Source organism: Pelophylax lessonae, assembly GCF_965119305.1.
Source record: "Pelophylax lessonae genome assembly, chromosome: 13".
NCBI lineage: Eukaryota > Metazoa > Chordata > Amphibia > Anura > Ranidae > Pelophylax > Pelophylax lessonae.
This window is the reverse complement of record NC_138780.1, coordinates 209,260,736-209,272,341: the sequence shown is the minus strand read 5'-3', so window position 1 is coordinate 209,272,341 and position 11,606 is coordinate 209,260,736.

Here is an 11,606-nt window from a genome sequence, read left to right as displayed (position 1 = left end):
AAAACAGGACCTCAGTGCAGTGTCCTCCAGAACATGTGGTCCTCCGACAGTCTTCCCCAGGCCCTTAGTCCAACAGCTGCTTAGGCCTAGTCTTGCAAATTATTGCCTTAGTGAGACTGCCTCCAGGGCCAGCAGCCCAAAGAGTTTGAACCCTCTCCTGAGAGAAAAGAGTGCTTTGCTCAGGGTTCCTGCTCATTTATCTCCTCCCCAGCCTCCTTCTGGATGCCTCCTTCCAGGGATTGGCCAGAGCATGATAAAATATTCAACCAATCATTTGAATCTACCTGCCCTATGCTTTGGAAACTTCTTTAAGGGGCAGGTGGGAGGAATCAAACTCTCAGCTCAGGAAATCCAGAACAGACCAAAACAATCAATCACTGCTCCATTCACCACAATGGAGCCAAAAACAAAATTTAACTCAGCAGCCTAACTAGAGGAGTCAGTCATACAACAACCTACTAATAAGAATCCAGTCTTCATCGGTGGTTCCAGTCTTTATTGATGGTTCCAGTCTTTATTGGTGGTTTCACTCTTTATTGGTGGTTCCAGTCTTCATTGTTGGTTCCAGTCTTCATTGGTGGTTCCAGTCTTTATTGATGGTTCCAGTCTTTATTGGTGGTTTCACTCTTTATTGGTGGTTCCAGTCTTTATTGGTGGTTCCAGTCTTTATTGGTGGTTCTAGTCTTCATTGGTGGTTCCAGTCTTTATTGGTGGTTTCACTCTTCATTGGTGGTTCCAGTCTTTATTGGTGGTTCCAGTCTTCATTGGTGGTTCCAGTCTTTATTGGTGGTTCCAGTCTTCATTGGTGGTTCCAGTCTTTATTGGTGGTTCCAGTCTTCATTGGTGGTTCCAGTCTTCATTGGTGGTTCCAGTCTTCATTGGTGGTTCCAGTCTTGGTGGTTCCAGTCTTCATTGGTGGTTCCAGGCTTTTTTGGTGGTTCCAGTCTTTATTGGGAGTTCTATTATTTATTGATGGTTCCAGTCTTTGTTCGAACCTATATTGATGGTTCTCATTTTTATTGGCGGTGCCAGTCTTTGATGGTGGTTCCAGTCTTTATTGATGGTTCCAGGCTTTTTTGGTGGTTCCAGTCTTTATTGGGAGTTCTAGTCTTTGATGGTGGTTCCAGTCTTCATTGGTGGTTCCAGTCTTTGTTGCTGATTCCAGTATTTATCGGTAGTCAAATAAAAATATATTGCCAACACATTTCAGGGATAAGCATCCCCTTCTTCAGGGCTCTTGGAGATATAGGCTGCTGAAAAGTGCACTGGTGTTGGAGCTTTGGTTTTCCCAGGTTATGCTGGTATCCGCTGTGTTGGCATGCTATGGGTAAGCCATGACATCCCAGGAACCAGCTCCAACATAGATCTGAACATTAATCTGAAACCCTGAAGAAGAGAGTGCTTTCATTTGACTATCAATAAAAATTAACCCTTGATATCAGAATGCTATCCAGAACAGAGGTGGGCATGCACCAATACACAGGCCATGAACTTCCACCAGTATCCTGCATGGGCACACTCGTTTGCATGTGCACATTTCGTGGACATCTATGCATACAGGCACACATCCAGTCCCAGAACTGGCACTATATGTACTATTTCAAGGAAGAAGCAGTGACAGATAGTTGCTGTAAAATTTTTAACTCGTCCATGACCCAATCTTCTTTGTGTCCTGATCCTTGTCCGTTACTGACTTGGCTTGTCTCTGGATTCCTCTCTGATCACTGGTTGTGACCTTAGCTCCATAAGGACACTGCTTCTTCTGATCAACTATGCATGACTCCAACTTTTCTCCTGACCACTTTGTTATCTCCATTTCTCCTGACCACCTGTATATGACCTCATCTTGGCCCCCGACCTCGACGATGATACTCCAGTTCCTGCCAGCTGCTGGGCCTGACCTGCTCTGCCACAGTGGTTCCTTGTTTTCCTATTGACACCCTCATCTCCCTGCTTTTAGGTCTCTGCTGATCACCTCCTGGAACAGCCACCAGTGAACTAGTTTATCAGCACCCCTCCCCCCTTGTGCCTTGCACTCCCTTTCATCACCTCCAGGGATGTTTTAACAAGAGCGGCATGGAAACTCTACACTTTGGCCTTCAATTAGGTACGTGACACCTAACTACCAAATCACATGGCCCCTAAAGGCGCCCTTCACCCACCACAACCCAGGCTGGTCTCTCCAGGAGTTGAGAAACCAAGGACAAAACCAATGGACCCCACACACCGTCTGTAACCACCCCCCCCCCCCCTGACATTTGATCTTTCACCACAAACACCCTTCAGACCATTTGCCTAATGCTGCCCCATCCACCAAACCTACCAAAAAATGTATTCCTGGAGACTTGTTAGGCTGAAAGTTCACTTTTGTTGATAAGAAATTACTTCTTATGAGCTTTCGGGTGTAACTGCAACACTTTTACAGCACAAAAAAATCCTGTGCATCCTCCGAAAAAAAATATTGGGACAAAATCATCTCGTAATGTGATATTCAGATGGAAATACGTCCCATAATAATCCTTGTCTTTGTTTTATCACGAACACTGGCTGGATTCCGATATGTACGGAGCTGACCGCCCATCCTTCCTCTTCTATATAAAGGACCCCCATCCAGTGTTTCCACCAATATCTCCCTACAGGGGCTCCCGGGTTTATTTGTCGGAAATAGAAGAGAGACGTGGATATTCCTTGACAAGCCCCTGCCGCTCTCATCTCTCCAATAAACCGCACTCAATACAAGGACATGACTGTCAGGTGTAATCTTCAGGGAGGTGAACTCTCTTCTGGGGGCGCTCGTCCTACAACAGAGGGCCGATTAATGATACGGCACTGACAGCTGTCCTGACAAACCCAACCTGACATCAATCAGGCCGAATTCCACCACAAATCCTTCAAGAAGCCGACAGCAGCAACCTACAAAACAATCCGCAAAAACAAAAGCCGCACTCCGTCTGGAGAGTCAGATATTTATAAGCTCTATAATTATCCCCAGGAGAGAAGTCCTAATGGTTCCTAAATCTGACCTCCAGTCTCCCCTTCTGTCTTACACAGGTGTACCGGCTCCTCCCCTTCTGTCTTACACAGGTGTACCGGCTCCTCCCCTTCTGTCTTACACAGGTGTACCGGCTCCTCCCCTTCTGTCATACACAGGTGTACCGGCTCCTCTCCTTCTGTCTTACACAGGTGTACCGGCTCCTCTCCTTCTGTCTTACACAGGTGTACCGGCTCCTCCCCTTCTGTCTTACACAGGTGTACCGGCTCCTCCCCTTCTGTCTTACACAGGTGTACCGGCTCCTCCCCTTCTGTCTTACACAGGTGTACCGGCTCCTCTCCTTCTGTCTTACACAGGTGTACCGGCTCCTCCCCTTCTGTCTTACACAGGTGTACCGGCTCCTCCCCTTCTGTCTTACACAGGTGTACCGGCTCCTCCCCTTCTGTCTTACACAGGTGTACCGGCTCCTCCCCTTCTGTCTTACACAGGTGTACCGGCTCCTCCCCTTCTGTCTTACAGAGGTGTACCGGCTCCTCCCCTTCTGTCTTACACAGGTGTACCGGCTCCTCCCCTTCTGTCTTACACAGGTGTACCGGCTCCTCCCCTTCTGTCTTACACAGGTGTACCGGCTCCTCCCCTTCTGTCTTACACAGGTGTACCGGCTCCTCCCCTTCTGTCTTACAGAGGTGTACCGGCTCCTCCCCTTCTGTCTTACACAGGTGTACCGGCTCCTCCCCTTCTGTCTTACACAGGTGTACCGGCTCCTCTCCGGGACTGAAACAGTTTCCTCTGACTTCACTACTCCTCTATGAGCTTCTCACAACGAGTATTTGAAGCCAGTCAGATAAAGCCCATCTCATTTCCTGGCTGAAGGACGTCCAGCATTCCCTAGCCCTTTCCTCCATAGCCTGACTGTCCTTGCTTGACGCATTCATTCATTGGTTTATAGTTATTTTAATCATGGAGGCACAGCTACACCTCCAAAATCCATCATATAAATGACACTACTCCTCTCCGATCCATCATATCGATGGCACTAATCCCCCCGATCCATCATATCGAATGCACTACTCCTCCCTAATCCATCATATCGATGGCACTACTCCTCTCTGATCCATCATATCGATGGCACTACTCCTCCCCGATCCATCATATCGATGGCACTACTCCTCCCTAATCCATCATATCGATGGCACTACTCCTCCCTGATCCATCATATCGATGGCACTACTCCTCCCCGATCCATCATATCGATGGCACTACTCCTCACTAATCCATCATATCGATGGCACTACTCCTCCCCAATCCATCATATCGATGGCACTACTCCTCCCTGATCCATCATATCGATGGCACTACTCCTCCCCAATCCATCATATCGATGGCACTACTCCTCCCCGATCCATCATATCGATGGCACTACTCCTCACTAATCCATCATATCGATGGCACTACTCCTCACTAATCCATCATATCGATGGCACTACTCCTCTCTGATCCATCATATCGATGGCACTACTCCTCCCCGATCCATCATATCGATGGCACTACTCCTCTCTGATCCATCATATCGATGGCACTACTCCTCCCTGGCACTACTCCTCTCTGATCCATAATATCGATGGCACTACTCCACCCCGATCCATCATATCGAATGCGCTACTCCTCTCTGATAAATAATATTGATGGCACTACTCCTCCCTGATCCATCATATCGATGGCACTACTCCTCCCTGATCCATAATATCGATGGCACTACTCCTCTCTGATCCATCATATCGATGGCACTACTCCTCCCCATTCCATAATATCGAATGCGCTACTCCTCCCCAATCCATCAAATTGATGGCACTACTCCCCCCTGATCCATCATAAAGATGGCACTACTCCTCTCCGATCCATCATATCGATGGCACTACTCCTCCCTGATCCATCATATCGATGGCACTACTCCTCTCCGATCCATCATATCGATGGCGCTACTCCTCCCCAATCCATCATATCGATGGCACTACTCCTCTCCGATCTATCATATCGATGGCACTACTCCTCCCTGATCCATCATATCGATGGCACTACTCCTCCCTGATCCATCATATCGATGGCACTACTACTCCCTGATCCATCATATCGATGGCACTACTCCTCCCCGATCCATCATATCGATGGCACTACTCCTCCCCGATCCATCATATCGATGGCACTACTCCTCCCCGATCCATCATATCGATAGCACAACTCCTCCCCGATCCATCATATCGATGGCACTACTCCTCCCTCATCCATCATATCGATGGCACTACTCCACCCCGATCCATAATATCGATGGCACTACTCCCTGATCCATCATATCGATGGCACTACTCCTCCCTCATCCATCATATCGATGGCACTACTCCTCCCTGATCCATCATATCGATGGCACTACTCCTCCCCGATCCATCATATCGATGGCACTACTCCACCCCGATCCATCATATCGATGGCACTACTCCCTGGTCCATCATATCGATGGCACTACTCCTCCCTGATCCATCTTATCAATGGCACTACTCCTCCCCAATCCATCATATCGATGGCACTACTCCTCCCTGATCCATCATATCGATGGCACTACTCCTCCCCGATCCATCATATCGATGGCACTACTCCCTGGTCCATCATATCGATGGTACTACTCCTCCCTGATCCATCATATCGATGGTACTACTCCTCCCCGATCCATCATATCGATGGCACTACTCCTCCCCGATCCATAATATCGATGGCACTACTCCTCCCCGATCCATAATATTGATGGCACTACTCCTCTCCGATGCATCATATCGATGGCACTACTCCTCCCCAATCCATCATATCGATGGCACTACTCCTCTCTGATCCATCATATCGATGGCACTACTCCTCCCTGATCCATCATATCGATGGCACTACTCCTCCCTGATCCATCATATCGATGGCACTACTACTCCCTGATCCATCATATCGATGGCACTACTCCTCTCTGATCCATCATATCGATGGCACAACTCCTCCCCGATCCATCATATCGATGGCACTACTCCTCCCTCATCCATCATATCGATGGCACTACTCCACCCCGATCCATAATATCGATGGCACTACTCCTCCCTGATCCATCATATCGATGGCACTACTCCCTGATCCATCATATCGATGGCACTACTCCTCTCTGATCCATCATATCGATGGCACTACTCCTCCCCGATCCATCATATCGAATGCGCTACTCCTCCCTGATCCATAATATCGATGGCACTACTCCTCCCTCATCCATCATATCGATGGCACTACTCCTCCCCGATCCATCATATCGATGGCACTACTCCACCCCGATCCATCATATCGATGGCACTACTCCCTGGTCCATCATATCGATGGCACTACTCCTCCCTGATCCATCATATCGATGGCACTACTCCTCCCCGATCCATCATATCGATGGCACTACTCCCTGGTCCATCATATCGATGGCACTACTCCTCCCTGATCCATCATATCGATGGTACTACTCCTCCCCGATCCATCATATCGATGGCACTACTCCTCCCCGATCCATAATATCGATGGCACTACTCCTCCCCGATCCATAATATTGATGGCACTACTCCTCTCCGATGCATCATATCGATGGCACTACTCCTCCCCAATCCATCATATCAATGACACTACTCCTCCCTGATCCATCATATCGATGGCACTACTACTCCCTGATCCATCATATCGATGGCACTACTCCTCCCCGATCCATCATATCGATGGCACTTCTCCTCTCCGATGCATCATATCGATGGCACTACTCCTCTCCAATGGCACTTCTCCTCCCCGACGGCACTACTTCTCCCTGATTTATCATATCAATTGCACTACTCCTCCCCAATCCATAATATTGATTACACTACTACTCCCCGATCATCATATCGATGGAGCTTCTCATCCTCAATCAATGAAAATCAGAGAAAGCCTCCAAGACTCGTCTTCCTCCCCGTCTTGTCACCATGATGAATCCCGATGTTGGTGAGTCAGTGGTTGACCTCTCCTGAGCTGAGCTCTGGGCACTGAGGAAGGCAGAGACACGAATCGGGAGATTGTTGCTGAAGTGATCCATCCATCCATCCATCATCATTCCTAACTCATTCATCTCCTCAGGGTATAACATTGGCCTTCAAGAGAACCTGTCACCCGCAGACAGCAGACAGTTCTGGAGGAGGACTCAGCATTGGAGATAATCATTTCAGTGGGAAACAAACGTTAGGGGAGTTCATACATTTACAAAGTCGTTATTTCCTCCTCATCCAATCACTGAAGTGTAATATCAGACTGAACACAGGAACCTCAATTCATAGATAATCGGCTGGTACCTGCCTGAGGATTTCATTACAATAATCCCTGGTGATCCTGCCATGAATATCTCTGATCATGTCCTTCCTGTTATAGGTGACAACACTTGGTCCCTGTCTACTAATTACTCTCCTTTGTGGTCACCCTGTCTGATAAAGACTACAAGGGGCTGTTTTATGCCGGGTTCACAGCAGGGGTCCGGTGTGTCCCCGTTCACCATTCCACGTCCGATTTCTGGCCGATGTTTTACGCTGTATTCGGACCAGAAGATGCACAGAACTCCTATGCAGATCACACCGGAGCCGCTCCGGAGCTATGGGAACCGGCACCATAGAGAGCCGCCCACAATCTCCTGACATGTGAAACCCTCATCCAATTCACAATAATGTGAGCCCGGCCTTAGACTCACATTAGGTAGGTACAGTCTACTGTCCCCATCAGGAATCCCGCCCTGAGAAATGTCTTCACTGGAGTCCATGTAGACAGGAAGTGGCTGCAAAGTAGCTGCAGGAGATCAGCAGCATAGAAATACAACATTGGATGAAAAAAGTGAAGACAGGATTTAAATAAAGCAAATAGTTTATGCTGTGCAGTGCCGGGAGAAGACCATCCAGAGCCCAGGGCGAACATGCCAAACTCCGCCCCCCCTCCCAAGATGTATGAGCATTATGTGTTAGCAAACCCTCCCCTCCCCCAAAAAATAAATGAGCTCTAATCTGTACGCTGACCCCTTAGCATAAATTTCCCCTCCTCCTAGGACAAATCTGCTCCCCCCCGGCTGAAATCCCCCCCCCCCCACCAGGAAACATTCCCTCCCCCAAATTAAAAATAAAATCACCCCTCCTAGCACGATTCCTCTTCTCCTCAAATTTCTCCTCCAAGTACATATCCCCCCCCCCGCTGAAATACCCCCCCCCAGCACACATTCCCCCCCAAAATAGAAAATCACTCCTCCTAGCATGATTCCTCTACTCCTCAAATTTCCCCTCCAAGTACACATCCTGCCCACCCCTTGTCCCGGCCCTGATGCTGAGAAATGCGTTAGTAGAACGATGTGACGTTCACTCATCTGATGATTAAATAGCAGCGAGTAAAACGAGTAAAGCCGCTGTGACATCGGATGACAACAATGTAACATGTAAAGCCACTGTGACATCGGATGATAACTACAGGACCGAAATTATCCCATAAAACCAGCGGAGTGAATGGAAGGAGTAAAATCATTTTCAGTCCGCTGTCAGCTGTGTACAACTCTAACAGAGAGGAAGAATGAACCTGCAGCGCACAGAACCGTCTGCCCACACACCATCATTATCCCCACAACTCTGCAACAATGTATCGTTCCCCGATCATTAAATCATAGGAAGAAGAACAATGTATCGTTCCCCGATGACTGAATCATAGGAAGAAGAACAATGTATCGTTCCCCGATCATTAAATCATAGGAAGAAGAACAATGTATTGTTCCCCGATGACTGAATCATAGGAAGAAGAACAATGTATCGTTCCCTGATCATTAAATCATAGGAAGAAGAACAATGTATCGTTCCCTGATCATTAAATCATAGGAAGAAGAACAATGTATCGTTCCCCGATCATTAAATCATAGGAAGAAGAACAATGTATCGTTCCCCGATCATTAAATCATAGGAAGAAGAACAATGTATCGTTCCCCGATGACTGAATCATAGGAAGAAGAACAATGTATCGTTCCCTGATCATTAAATCATAGGAAGAAGAACAATGTATCGTTCCCTGATCATTAAATCATAGGAAGAAGAACAATGTATCGTTCCCTGATCATTAAATCATAGGAAGAAGAACAATGTATCGTTCCCCGATGACTGAATCATAGGAAGAAGAACAATGTATCGTTCCCCGATGACTGAATCATAGGAAGAAGAACAATGTATCGTTCCCTGATCATTAAATCATAGGAAGAAGAACAATGTATCGTTCCCTGATCATTAAATCATAGGAAGAAGAACAATGTATCGTTCCCCGATGACTGAATCATAGGAAGAAGAACAATGTATCGTTCCCTGATCATTAAATCATAGGAAGAAGAACAATGTATCGTTCCCCGATGACTGAATCATAGGAAGAAGAACAATGTATCGTTCCCCGATGACTGAATCATAGGAAGAAGAACAATGTATCGTTCCCCGATGACTGAATCATAGGAAGAAGAACAATGTATCGTTCCCTGATCATTAAATCATAGGAAGAAGAACAATGTATCGTTCCCTGATCATTAAATCATAGGAAGAAGAACAATGTATCGTTCCCCGATCATTAAATCATAGGAAGAAGAACAATGTATCGTTCCCTGATCATTAAATCATAGGAAGAAGAACAATGTATCGTTCCCTGATCATTAAATCATAGGAAGAAGAACAATGTATCATTCCCCGATCATTAAATCATAGGAAGAAGAACAATGTATCGTTCCCCGATCATTAAATCATAGGAAGAAGAACAATGTATCGTTCCCTGATCATTAAATCATAGGAAGAAGAACAATGTATCGTTCCCTGATCATTAAATCATAGGAAGAAGAACAATGTATCGTTCCCCGATGACTGAATCATAGGAAGAAGAACAATGTATCGTTCCCCGATCATTAAATCATAGGAAAAAGAACAATGTATCATTCCCCGATGACTGAATCATAGGAAGAAGAACAATGTATCGTTCCCTGATCATTAAATCATAGGAAAAAGAACAACGTATCGTTCCCTGATCATTAAATCATAGGAAGAAGAACAATGTATCGTTCCCTGATCATTAAATCATAGGAAGAAGAACAATGTATCGTTCCCTGATCATTAAATCATAGGAAGAAGAACAATGTATCGTTCCCCGATGACTGAATCATAGGAAGAAGAACAATGTATCATTCCCCGATCATTAAATCATAGGAAAAAGAACAATGTATCGTTCCCCGATGACTGAATCATAGGAAGAAGAACAATGTATCGTTCCCTGATCATTAAATCATAGGAAGAAGAACAATGTATCGTTCCCTGATCATTAAATCATAGGAAGAAGAACAATGTATCGTTCCCTGATCATTAAATCATAGGAAGAAGAACAATGTATCGTTCCCCGATGACTGAATCATAGGAAGAAGAACAATGTATCGTTCCCCGATCATTAAATCATAGGAAGAAGAACAATGTATCATTCCCCGATCATTAAATCATAGGAAAAAGAACAATGTATCATTCCCCGATGACTGAATCATAGGAAGAAGAACAATGTATCGTTCCCCGATCATTAAATCATAGGAAGAAGAACAATGTATCGTTCCCTGATCATTAAATCATAGGAAGAAGAACAATGTATCGTTCCCTGATCATTAAATCATAGGAAGAAGAACAATGTATCGTTCCCCGATCATTAAATCATAGGAAAAAGAACAATGTATCGTTCCCCGATCATTAAATCATAGGAAGAAGAACAATGTATCGTTCCCTGATCATTAAATCATAGGAAAAAGAACAACGTATCGTTCCCTGATCATTAAATCATAGGAAGAAGAACAATGTATCGTTCCCTGATCATTAAATCATAGGAAGAAGAACAATGTATCGTTCCCCGATGACTGAATCATAGGAAGAAGAACAATGTATCGTTCCCTGATCATTAAATCATAGGAAGAAGAACAATGTATCGTTCCCCGATGATTAAATCATAGGAAGAAGAACAATGTATCGTTCCCCGATGACTGAATCATAGGAAGAAGAACAATGTATCGTTCCCCGATGACTGAATCATAGGAAGAAGAACAATGTATCGTTCCCCGATGACTGAATCATAGGAAGAAGAACAATGTATCATTCCCCGATGACTGAATCATAGGAAGAAGAACAATGTATCGTTCCCCGATGACTGAATCATAGGAAGAAGAACAATGTATCGTTCCCTGATCATTAAATCATAGGAAGAAGAACAATGTATCGTTCCCCGATGATTAAATCATAGGAAGAAGAACAATGTATCGTTCCCCGATGACTGAATCATAGGAAGAAGAACAATGTATCGTTCCCCGATGACTGAATCATAGGAAGAAGAACAATGTATCGTTCCCCGATGACTGAATCATAGGAAGAAGAACAATGTATCGTTCCCCGATGACTGAATCATAGGAAGAAGAACAATGTATCGTTCCCTGATCATTAAATCATAGGAAGAAGAACAATGTATCGTTCCCTGATCATTAAATCATAGGAAGAAGAACAATGTATCG